Source organism: Stegodyphus dumicola, chromosome 8, assembly GCF_044657685.1.
Source record: "Stegodyphus dumicola isolate Sdum_Otavi_A_Nest chromosome 8, ASM4465768v1".
In the NCBI taxonomy this organism is placed as follows: domain Eukaryota; kingdom Metazoa; phylum Arthropoda; class Arachnida; order Araneae; family Eresidae; genus Stegodyphus; species Stegodyphus dumicola.
Window position 1 is genome coordinate 20,135,337 of NC_140775.1, and position 14,077 is coordinate 20,149,413.

Below are 14,077 nucleotides of genomic sequence, written 5' to 3' on the forward strand. Positions count from 1 at the left end.
TTGGAAGTGCTATATATTTACTTCCTAATCTGTACTTTCAATCCGCCTGGCACTTTTTGATTGTAATCAAGGTTTGAATCTAAGCATAACCAAACATTTACTGTGATCTATCACATTCTACCCTTTCACAATTGAGTAGGATTAATTTGTATCACTTATTAAATCCAGTGATTTAAATATTATGACGAAAACAAGATAGTAGATAAAAGAACTGTATAAAAGAAATATTTAAACTAATACTTTACTCCTTAGTAAAGGATGACAAAGTATATATATATACATATATATATATGCTGCTTTCGTGAATGAAGTATTACCAATGTATTTTTTGTTGCAGTTATCTACCTCTCTTACCTTAAATAATTAATTTAACTTGTCACTGATAGCGAAGAAAAATTATTATGTTTGAATATTTCATTAAACTCTCCCTAAGGAAAGAATATCCCTTTATATATCCTAATGGATGTGTCAGATCAATTAATAGATTACCGCTGGAGGTAAAAGATTACTTTACATTATACTTATATTAAGAGAAACTGTTATATTAGTAAAATCTTTGAATTAAATACTTGATTATTTTATAAAAGTAAACATTCAATTAGGCTCTTTTCCTATGCATATATATAAATGAATAAATACAAGTAAAAATAGTTCAAAAGGTAATCCAACTGAGCGCTGAAAATAGCAACAATCATGTAAAATAAATTAAAATAAATATGTTTAAAATCCATTCCGTTTTCAGTTAAAAAACTGTATGCAAAAAAAAAGGGAAAAAAATTTCAAATGGAAAACCAGAAGCGTAGTAACAAACTGCATGATAGGTGCAAAAATGCCAAAACAAAATATGAAAAGGAAAATGGAATTCACGTCTTTTGCTGCATTGTCCTCTGGGCCCCTGAATCTGAAACACCAAAGACAGTAATTAAAGCAATCTGTTTCTTTATAAGACTAACCTTTACAGGCCAGAGAAAGTAAAGAAAAAAATTGCAAAATTATAGTAGCTAACATAGCATAAACAAGCTTAACCTTTTGGCGGCAGTAGCAGACTGCCAGTACAAGAAGAAATCCAGTACATGAAGAAATATAATAACAAATAAACCCTACAGGCAAGAGTAAAATTTTTTTGGCAGAATTATAGCATTAAAATCATAAATAAATGAAAAGGCTAAAAAATCTAATAAAAATCATTTTCTATTAAAGCGTAGCGAATCCTAAAAAAATATGAGAACAGAAGCAACTCAACATATACAAAAATTATAACAAATGAAAATTTAATCCCCCCCCCCAAAAAAAAAAATAATAAAAATGTTAAGGAGAGTAAGTTTTTAAAGCCTGTAACGTTAGAGCAATAACGTATTGAAATAAAAAAGCTGGTGTGTACACCACATGACTTCCTTCCACGGAATATTAAATTATACGCATTTTTTCCTGAATTTCATTTAAACTTAAGAAATTGAATTAAATTTACTTCATCGATAGTGCTTAAACCATAATAGAATAGATGCACTCTTTAAAATTCACTATATTTATTTATCATAGCGACACTGACGCTAGGTTTATTTGACAGCATTGCAGCTCATTCGTAACTCACAATGGACAAAAAGTGTAACATCTGAAGAATTATCTAATCGTTGCCACATGTTCTATTCAAATGCTATAATAAATGTAAAACTATGTATAAAAGAAATTAAACAAATAAAAAAGGAACAGTTTTTCACAGACGATTACAATACTTCCTTTACTTCGTACAAAGAAGTAAACATATATTCGACATATTCAATAGCAAAATACAGTTGTTCAGCCTAAAATGTAGAATTGAAATTAAGATTTCGTTTCTGCATTATTACAGATTTTAAGAAGTAAGCTTTTTAGCCCAAACGGGCATCAACCCAAAACGGGCATTAGCCTCAAAAGGGCATATTGCGTCGGCTCACTATAAATGTCCGTATCACTATTCAGATTCTTGCCACCAAATATTATCGGCCTGTGTTATATTTAAAGAAATTAAATAATGAAGAATCTGCATAAATGTATGCATGTTTCTCGCATTGTAAATAACCAACGATACTTAGAGCCTTCAAATTTTGAACAACGTAGTCCTCCACTCGAATATAAGCACCTGGAAGCCCAAATTTGGAATGAATTTCGAATTTGTTTTATTATCGATTTCATATTTTGTAAAACTTTAACGAATTTGTGAGTAACAAACTCAACAATTTAAAAGCGAGCAATGGCAACAGTCTACGGGGGGGGGGGAACCTTTTTATCTCCAGCGCGCAGAACCGTGTATCGGAAATTCTAAAGATGTGCTCATTTTAAAAATACTTTGCGACATTGCTATTGAACTTAATTTTATGGTTTAAGTGCGAAGAGCATGATATATGAAACAAATCATATGCGAAGAACACGATTTGTTTCATGTTCTGTGAAATATTAATGAATTTTGATTAACAAACTCAATGATTTCATAGCGAGCAGTGGCAACACTGTATGTAATAAAACTTTTTTTATCTCCAGTCTGTCAATCTAAAATTCTCAAGGTATGCTGATTTGAATTAATATATGCTCAAAGGGAACATGTATGTGTGTGTAAATGAAAAAAACCACTTTGGGTGTATTATAAAATCTGAAAGTTTTCAGATTTTGCTTATTATTTAGTAATACTTTTATGTATAAATTAAAATTCTATTGCTTTTATAGCGTTACTTTCTTCTTAACGTTTTCATTTTTCATTTTATTTCTATTTTACATTTTTAAATCAAATTTTCATTTGTTATTTTTGTATACGTTCTGTTTCATTTGTTCCGTTGGCAGCATATTGCTTCTATTGCGCATGTTTTTGTATAAATTATTAAAATTAAAATTAATTGAATTAAAAATAATTTATTAATTTGAAATTAATTCATTAATTCACATTAAATTGAAAATATTTTTTTAAGATTTTTTTCGCTTGTTCTGATTTTTATGCTGTACTTTTAAACACTTTTTTATGCCTGCTGGGTGGTTTCAAAATTTTCATATGTTTCTATTTTTTCTACGCTTTGAAATGTTTACATTTACATTTATTGTTTCCTGGTCTCGGGCAACTGATAGTAAATATAAATATTTTTAAGCTTTTTCCTGATGCTATAATTTTACAATTGTTTTTACCATTTACTACGGCTAATAGGAGTTGGACTGATAAAGACATAGCAGATTAATTACTTTGACTGATTTCTTAAGATTATTTTAAGTATTAAAATTTGTTCTTTGTTGGTTCAGAAACACGCTCATGTATTTATTTCTTTCGTTGCACCAAACCTTGGATGACGATACAGCGAAAGATGTAAATTTCTTTTTTCATTTTTGATTTTGAATTTTTTGCCGTCACTAGCAGTTTGCAGCTGTGCTTCTGCTTTTCAGTTTTTGCATATGGTTTATTCCGAATCGAATAAGGAATTGATTGTAAGGTATTTTTATTTGAATTTATTCTGCATTATTACCATTTCTTGTAAACTAATGTAAGAATTTTGATAAGAATGCTTAATTCAATTAAGAACATCCAGAGTATACTGCCATAACAGTTTAGGTGTATTTTATCACGAAAAAACTGCAGTTTATTGGGCAAAAATAAATTTTAGATTGACAATTGTAGCTTAGCTAATTATTTTTTAATGAAAATATATGGAATTTTGCTAACGTTTAGTATTTAAATTTAAAAATTAAGCTGTTTTGTAAAATCTTTGCTGTTATTAAAAATGCTTTTTTAATCCTTTTGTTTGATTAATATTGGTGTTATCAGTAATTTTTCTGGAGATAGTAGAACATATTTGTAATATTCTATATTATAAGTATATTATAAAATGTTATATATATATAAAGAGAGAGAATATGTTTCAAAATAATGAAACCAATTAATTAATTATTTCAAAATTGAAACAGTCTTCTTTTATTAATTAAAATAATGTTGTTAAGAATGCAAATATATAGGGCAAGATAATCTGTTCGATGTTATCTTTGTTAGTTTTATTAATATTAAGGCATTTAGAAGAGATATCTTGTTTCTCAATTTAATTTAGAAACAAAATATCTATCCTACAACAAAGTGGATTATGGACATCCATGCGCTATGAGCTTTACTGATAATGATGCGTACATAAAAGAATCTTGAACGGTACACTGCGCAAAAAAAAAAAAAAAAAAAGCGACAGTTCTGTATCTTCCGTTTTACTGGGCCGATTGACAAAATTCAAATTGCGTTTTTCATGTCTCGAAAGCGCGACTTAGGTTATGTTACATTTATATATAGCATTGTTCTAACATAGGTATTTTGACACAAAATCGGACTTTTTCTGAAATCACATACCAATTTTTTTTCCATATTTCGAGTCTATGACTCAAATTATGCCTAGATATTAAATTTTGTAATTTTTTGTGAGAGATTTATGGATAAATTTAAAAATTTATCTCGGCGAATTTTTGCGCCAAGAATAATTCACTTGACGAACTTCTTAATTTATAACAACCTATTTTCCTTTGATTTTTTTCATTGTGCACGAGCGGGAAAAAAGTCATCGTTCACACTTTCAAATAATTTTAACGCCAAATTTCAATACGGGCGAAAATGTAAATTCAATATATCTTAGGAAGTTTTGAATAAAAAAAAACTCTAATTTTTTGCAATTACGCCTAGAAATACATCTACTTTAAGAAGATGGAAAACATTTTACAGATTATGACGCAAACATTTTTTTCGAAAAATTTATAAAAAATTATTTAAAAATACACATTTTTAAAATAAATCATAAACAATTGGCGAATTTTATTTGAAAGGAGCCCAAATTTCAAATTCTGGAAGAAGGAATCAAGAAAGTTTAATAAAAAAGAGATATTAATAAATATATGTCAAATTCAATTAACATTGAGAAGCTAAAATTTTGAGAGCTAATTTTTTAAAAACTGCTCTTGCGGTTTCTTGGATCTTGGCAGTCTGGCATAATTTGTGTCGTAGAATCGAAATATGGTAAAAAAATTGGCATGTCATTTCAGAAAAAGTCCAATTTTTTGTCAAAATACCTATGTTAGAATAATGTTATATATAAATCTAATACATATCCTGAGGCGCGCTTTCGAGACATGAAAAGTGCAAGCTGAATTTCGTTAATCGGCCCAGTAGAACGGGGCATATAGAACTGCTTCCCGTTTTCTTGTGCAGTGTACATCTCTTTCCCTGTTATTACCAAACAAAGACTATTTAAAATACAATTTTATTCATAAAAAAGTAGCACTATTTTCAAATAATGTGAACCTGAATCTTATGACAGTACCGAATCGTAACATATTTTATCTACGTTGCTGCTATTTTAAAATATTTGTAACTCGTTTATATAAAAGATAAAAATTTGATCACATTTAGCAAGGCATCTCCGAAGATTCTAGAAAGTACATCCGTTATTTTGTAAAAGAATTCTTATCATCGTTTGCAAGAATCGCCAGTGCTTATGAGCAGCAATCTTTTCAAGAAGTATTCAATAAGTTTTAGCTACGGTTAAATAAGAGTTTTAAGGTATCGTACTGTTTTCATTAAAATATATTAGGAATGATACTGCAAAGCACAAAATTTCATTTTATTTTTTTTAATTTTTCATTTCGTAAAATTTCATTTTTCATTTTATCATAAGTTTTCATTATGCCCTATTCAAAGAATTGCCTTCGATTGCAATATTCTTATGCCAACAAATCACTCATCCTCGAAACATATTTTAAAATCGTCTTGACGGATCTTCAGCCAATTTTCTTTTACTTTATTAACAGACTTGAAATGACGATCATAAAGCGGGACATTTAGATGTCGAAATCAAGCCAAAGTTCAACGGTGCAATATAAATATGTGCCGTGTTTATCAGACCTTTTTGGTCAAAAACTCATAAACATTGTGACCGAATGCATTATCGTGCTGTTACGTTATTGAGGTAAATATTGATTATCTTGCCATAATTTAGGTCGTTTTCTAGACATTACTTCACGTAAACTTAGCACTCAAACATTTATTGATTATTAACAGGTTGACCATGCGTATCACCACGATAATCGAAGAATACAGTAAATATTACGTACTTTGATTTTTGAATGTGTTTGACATCGGTTCTTTGTACTTTTATCTTTAGAATTCCATTCAGTTGATTGTCGAGCTGTTTCTGAATGAGAAACATAGATTCATATTTCACCACAGAGAATGATGCCTTTTGTAAAGGTCTCGCTTTAAGTAAGCATCTTCCAGGTCATCTTGATTAGTTTGGAAATACATTTTTTTAGAGGTTATAAAAAATTCAGAATTTCTGGAACAAGCTAGAAACATCTTTCAGAATTGCTTCACAGGATCCATGTGATATATAACGTGCAGTCAGCTTTAAACCTCTGTCTTTACTTTGAGTTTCTGATTAGTTTTAATGGATGGTCTACCAGACCGTGATTCATTTCCGATGTATTTTCTGCCTTCCATAAGCATCCTATACTATTCAAAAATCCTTCTTTTTGATAAACTACTATTCTCAAAGGTTTTTTGCAAGGTTACTAAAATACAAGGTTTGCTTTTCTTGTCCCGAAATCTTTGAGCTTGTGACATCACTGACTTATAGTTCCCTCCATAACAACTAATGCCTCGGGAAATAATTGCAACTATTTCTTTGTTTCTCCTTCTTCTATAAGTGACGTCTTTGAACCCGAACATTGATAAAAGCCTGATACTTTGATACTTCTTTTATAACAGTTTTAGCAAGAATTTTATGTTGCTTTCACTGACACCTCAAATAAACCCGATTAAGAACTGCTACACATACACCTTCTCATTGATGGCACACCAGTTTGGTCAACTGCAGGGATTGAAAAAAGAAAGTGAGGCCCTACCCTGAGGACTTTTTATGTGCAATGTGGTTGCACATGATGGAAATATGTGATGTTAGTATCAGGGTGAGATTTCGTAACAATTGTAGAATTTAGAATGTGTAGGCGGTAATAAAATAATTTAAAAATGTGAGTGGAAGGTGAAAAAGAAAAAACGACGTTATGATACATTAGTATGGTGGTGGTGTTAAATTCTGAGCGAGCTCTATTGATTATGAGCTCAGAGAGAAATTCACATGGTTTGGTGACCCTCCCACGCTCTGACTCCGGAGAGTGCTGCTGCCTTTACGCTGAAGTTATAATGCCTAATCATTTAGCCACGCTGTTCTTCGGAGGGAGTGTGGAATAGGTTTAAGATAAAGAGGTATAAACTATTTGGGACTATTGAGGTTAATTATTTACTGCAAGGTTTCTAAGCGGATACAAGGTATATGTTCTGAGATTTATGTCTATATTAATGAGTTCATATCTGAAGTTGTCGGCATAATTTACCTGGTTTTTATTTATGTCTTTGAAGTAGAAATCTGTATTGACCTTTACAGACGAGATTTCTATTATTTCTCAAGTTTTAAACACGGATCCTCCTACTTATGGACTGAAAAATTTAAACAATGAAGGAGATAAAGGAGATTCTTGAGGGAAAAATTGGTTAAATATGATAAAAAAGATTAAATTTATAAAATTATTAAAAATATAGGAGATAATAAAGAGGAAAGGAAACAAAGTTTCTGTAAAATGGTTAGAATATCTAGAAAGTTTCAGTTCTTATACTGACTAAAAAATTCTTTAAAATCCTCTTCAAAGTTCTGTTGTAAAACGAAATCCATGTTTTTTGCTCAATTACATTTAAAGTTCTGAGAAAATTCTTTATGCATTAAGAACGAGTTTATTTGCAAAAGATAAAAGTAAATGAAATATGGATTGTTGGCATATGTGGATGAAAGTTCTAATAACTGAAAAAAAATTGCAAGCTATTTCTTGTATGCGCAAATTTTAAATAAAATATTTCTTGGAACGTTTTGTTCATAGAAATAAGCAGAACAGGGAAATATTTTTAAAGTAATGTTTTGCGTTGTATAAAATAATAGATATCTATGTTTTGTTTCATCGTCCAGCCATCAGTAAAAAATATTTTATTTATAAGTGTATGATATATATATAAATATATATTTTAATGCTACCAAACTTTAATTATAATAGCATTTAAATCATATTTTAAATGACACATGTCTTTAGTATCAGGTTCAGAAATACTTGATAACTTAGCATTCCAATCTACTTTAGCACATTTAATATCATAGCGAATAAACTTATAGTTACCAGTTTTTTTTAAAAGCTTATTACATCCAGTGAGCAGATGACTAAATTATCTCGCTTTATATCCCGCTGAGCAAGTTTTATCCCTCAAGGCAAAAGATAACGTGACTGAGGAAGAAATAATCCCCACAGAGAAAACTAGTAAAGAGGATTTATGAGCCTTGAAAAAAATTTTTGGTCAGATGTACTGAATGCTAAAAATAAAAATCTAAAAATAGGAAGACGGAAACTAAATTCCCAGAAATAAAGGATAGAATTATAGTTTTGAAATTCTATTTGACCACCAGCATGCCTACTAAGCAACTGACAACTTCCTTCGTTTTGATTTAAACTTAATCCTTTAATTTGTTTCAAAGTGAAAAGTGTTTTGGTTGATTTTAACGAAAGTGTAAACTGTGGTTTTGTTAGAGAGTTGAAAAGGCTTGGGATTAGTAACAAAGTATAGGAAAAAAATAGAAATTCTCTCTAAAAAATAGTTTTCTTTCCAAAAAGGATTGCAAAAATGTCAAAATTAGTTAATCCTAAGGATTCTCTTAGATAACTGATTATTTTTATTTTAATTCTCTTCTGTTTCTAGCCTTCACTAGAATGCAAATTAAGTTGAATTTAAACAGGGATTCTGTTTGCTATTTCGAGGAGAACATCATGAGAACCAGCCAATACAGTTATTTGGCTTGAGAATTCCATGTAGCCGAACTTTGTATCATTTGTCCGACGGGTACGTTTTCCCCCGATAGGTTACTTTTTTTTTATTAATCTCTAGATGGCAGATCTTCATAAAAAGATATTTCATAAAAATGACCCTAAATAAATATGCGTGTGCCAGGACCGAGTAGGATTATTCTGACAAGCGCATGAAACTAATTCATTGCCACTTACAACTTGAAAATACTTCTAATTAAAAAAATACATTTATCGATAATTTAGTAATTGTGCTAATTTAAAAAGTATTTATGAAATAATAAATATTTTTTTCTAAAAGAAAACTCAGATTTTATACTAAGCCCAAAAGAGCGTTTTTTTAACGTTTGGTGTGCTACCTTTATTTATTAAATATCACGTTCTTTGAACTTGACCCACATCAAATTCAATTCAACAGCAAAATCAGAAAACATTTAAAAACAGCAAAACAAATTTCTTAAAGTTTTACAAAATTTGAAATAGATATGAGAAATTTAAAATTGAAAATTCGGGCTTCCAAGTGCCCATGTTTGGTTGGAGGGCTAGTCTAGGCACCGTTGTTTCTTTACAATGCGAGAAACATTCATGCATTCATGCAAAATCATCATTATTTAGTTTCCTTAAATATAATACGTGGCGATAATATCTGGTGGCAACAGTTTGAAAAGTGAATCAACGCAGAAAGTAAAACGACGCAAAATACCGTTTTGAGACTAATAGCCCTTTGAGCTCCTTTGGGCTAATAATAAAATATAAGTGTTACCAATTAACTTTCGATCCCAATAATAAATGCGATTATAAATATTCTGGTTATTTTATTAAAAGCAGTTAAAATAAATTAAAGTTAAAAAGAAATCTAAAAGTTTTCAGATATTATATTAGGCCAAAAAGGGCGTTTTTTAATGTTTGTGTGTTACCTTTATTTACTTATATATGTTTTCCTCACTTAAAATACATAAAATTCAGTTCAACAGCAATATCACAAAATAACTTTAAAATGAGCATATCTTTAGAATTTCCGATACACAGTCTCGCGCGCTGAAGATATTTTTTTTCGTACAGTATTCCCATTGCTCGCTTTAAAATCCTTGAGTCTGTTAATCAAAAATTCATTAAAGTTTTACAAAATTTTAAATAGACAATAAAATAAATTCAAAATTCGAGCTTCCAATTGTCCGTGTTCGGATGGAGCCATTATCAAAAATTTGACGGCTCTAGGTACCGTTGTTTCTTTACAATACGAGAAACGTTCATACATTTATGCAGATTCTTCATTATTTAGTTTCTGTAAATAAAATACATGGAGATAATATTTGGTGGCAACAGTTTTAAAAGTGAATCGACGCAAAATGCCGTTTTGAAAGCAATAGCCCTTCTGGGCTAACACTCTTTGTGCTAAAAATCAAAATTTACTGCTTTAAAAATACAAATATCAAGTACATAAACTAATGTATTTAAAATTGGCACTACATGTTAATGCGATACATGTGATTTTCCTGTGACACAAAACAGAATAATTAAATGTTTGATTTAAATTTTAAAAGGGTTATTTATTAACGCACATGCGTATCTTAATCACTTGTTGCATCCAAAAAATCTATTATGCAATAAAACTTTGAATACGACATAAAATTTAAAAATATATATATATTAAAAATATTTAAATGTTTTTAAATTTCAATATGAAAATCTGCAGAAAGATTATTAAAAAATTCATTAAGAGAGGAAATGTTTTAATATAATATTTTTTTTAGAAAAATGTTCGCTTGATCTGTCTGAACTATTAATTGTATCGTTATTTTCTATTTGATTTAATAAATCAATTTTGAATTTCATCGTCATTAACGCTTCTAAATTTGACTCTGCATGGGTACTGCGCAATTGGTTTGTCATATATTTTAATTTTGAAAGATCAAAACTCATGTAATTGTTTAGCTGTAAAAGCCTAATTTGGGGGATGTCTCAATATTTGACTTATCTTTTTTATTACAGTTAATCAATCACTTTTACTTTTGGATTAAAATTATCTTCGAATTCTTACTTAGCTTGAATATGTTTTAAGATTAATAAAATGCCAAATTTCAGACGAGGGATGCAAACAACTTACAAAGTAGGACACGAAATAAAAGTTTTTACATTATAAAGTATCATGTAAGATTCTAACCAGTTAATATATGTTCTTATTTCCATTTCCCTGCCAGAATATACATTTTTAGCTCGCTTGATATTCATATTAGGTGGAAAAAACACAATGTTGAAAGGAAGATTTTAGGAGGTAAACTCAGAGCGTGTTCTGCCTGCTTGAGGGCCACGTTGCTAATTTTGATTCTCTTGATCAGTGAGTTATTTTTGACATTAGGCTTGTTTATGGCGACTTCGGTCAGAGCCGGCTTGCGCGCAGGTTATACTGGGAAGCCTTTAAGCTATACTTAATTACATTAATTTTAATTAACCAGTTATCTTTATTTTAAGTCAAAACTATTGGCTTCTGTTCGCACGAATTGGTGCCAACTGTTAAACTTTATTTGGATCAATAAAAGGGTTCTTTACATTCTTTCCCTGGTTCTGTGGTACTTACAAGACATAGCGCAACTCCCCAATTATCTTTTAGAGTTCTGGTCTAATTTTATGTTACCTAAGAAGGCCAGACACTATAACGTTTTAAAAATATCATATATGTAAAAATGCTGCAATATTTTAAACAAAGAAAAATTCCTTAGTTGGAAATTTTTATGAATAATCAGAATTAAATAATAAATTTTTGAAAACAAAATATTACTGCAGTATGACACAAGCTACTTGAAGACTACAATATAACAATTGTTAGCTTAAAGCTAATACGAAAATGTTGAAAATTTTTTAGCGTTTTTAGAACTCTCAGTTTGAGATATCGGAGAAATGAAGCTAACGTCCCAATAGACTAGTTCGAAAAAAAAAAAAAAAAAAAAATATTCTTCCTTTTTTTTTTTTATTTTTGGAATCCTACTACTTTTGATTTCCCCTACACCTAAGCCTACACCACTATATATATGCATACTCTAAGTATTCTATACTACATGCGTTTTCAACCGTATTTACAGATTACAAAATCCACACAAAATTACATTATTCACATCCATACGATAATTAGGTCTTGCATTTACACTACTGCATTTTCATATATTTGCTTCCATTTTTTCTGCATTTGTACTTTGAAAAGCAAAATAAAATAAAGTACCTGAAATGTGTTAAGAAGAAAAATGTTACGAAATAAAATGATGTGCAGCATGACTTAATAATAAGACTTACTGGTGCATGACAGCCCACCAACGGGTGAGCTGTAAAGTCCCTGAACGCTATTAATTCGTTCCGGGGAATGGGCTAGCTACATGGTCGTCCCCTCCATGTACAACGTGTATACGATCCAGTTTTCCTTAGAATGTCCTCCACGAAAGCATCCCTGCTCTCAAGCAGACAGTCCTCGAGTGCTTTGACATAATTAAATAAAACAAACTAATTACTGGTTAATAAAACACCAAAATGCTCAAAATCTTAAAAAGCACTTTTCTTCTCATAAATGTTACACAAAATCTCATGTAATTAACGTGCACAAATAGCGGATGCACCGGGTAGTACAAGATTTAGACAATGATGTCAAACCTTTCACACGAAAAGAAAATATTCCCGAAATGGTGATCTCCGCAATTCTTGAGTTACCTACATGTCAAATTTGTTAATTAGAGCACTGATGCAAAATATGGCATGTCGTTTAAATTTTTAATAATTCTTTAAAAAGAATATTCCAAAATTTGAAAGCAGAGGAATGCCTGAAGAGATAAAATTCTTATAGCAATATATCTTATTTGTATTTTCTTTCAATTACCAGAAATATTTCTGCATGAAATTGCCTAACATTTGTTAATTACTTACGCTTATAATCTTTCTCTTTCCCCAAATTTTTCTGATTTATTTAAAAGTTCAGAATTATGTTTCAGAAGGATTTTAAACTCAAATTCAAGTTTTTTTTAAGGTTAAATCATTTTTTTAGTACTAGGCAATTTTAATTACACAAAAAAGCTTTTAAAATATGCGCAATGATTCAGCGTACAATTGAAGCAATTTCCATTAAAACAAGATACAGATCATTTTCCATTAAAACAAGATAATTCAATTAAATTAACTATTTCTATACATTTTACGCATTGGTTATTAACTCATTCTTTGCTATCCTATCGGAAGGTGTTCACCTATTTGCGTAATTAGTTATTTCCTTCGTTATGCTGTTGGTTTTCTTCTTGATGTAAAAAGTCCCATGTATTCAAGAGGTTTTCTAAATGTCTCTGTTTACATAATGAATCCCAAAAGACAATTTACAAGCTTATGTACTATTTCTCTATACTCGTAACTTTGTCGATCTCGGTAAAAATAAATATTTTACAGTAGACTTACATTATAAAAAGCAAAGATATTGCATAACGAGAGATATTAAATTAAGTTACCAAATGAGATTTTCCCAGTGCAGCGAAAGGTCAAAGTTCTACAAAATGTTTAAGAATGTGACTTATGTGTTCTACCCTTTAGTAGAGAAAGCAGACATGGAGAAGGAGAGAAAGCGATGTCATTTCCTGCGCAGGTAAAGAGTTCAGACTTCTAGTGACAGCTGCCATCATTTCTGGTGATATTGGCTATTTCCTCCGAGGTTTCAATCGAATACCTCCACCAATCCAATAGCCTTCTGTGCAAAAATGGTATAATCACTTTGGGTCGATACACTTCCATTTGGAAATGCCTCTCGAATTTAAATCAAATTCACTAATCATTTAAGTGTTTCCAATATCGAGATCTTATACAATGACTTCGCATGACAAAGTTTCTCTGTGTTTGACTGCTACTAAAGTTGCCTTTGTTGGGACGAAAGAAACTGGAAATGAATCTATCAAGAAGATATGACCTGAGTATGGTATTCTATACATATATGAACTAGAGTTTACAGTCTGTTGTAGTTGTTGTTGTGACTTGTCTCACTTAACTGACAGCATCAGAACAAGCGCACGAAATTCATCTTGGCAAGGAGTGGAGAACTTCCCCTGTCATTGGTAAGAATCTTGATCACCATACGGGTGATAGTACCACAGTATTTTTAGCACGTTTACCAACAAGAGCTCTCCGTGAGCGGTCGCACTATTGCTCAACAACTACTGCACAGTTTTGCTGGATC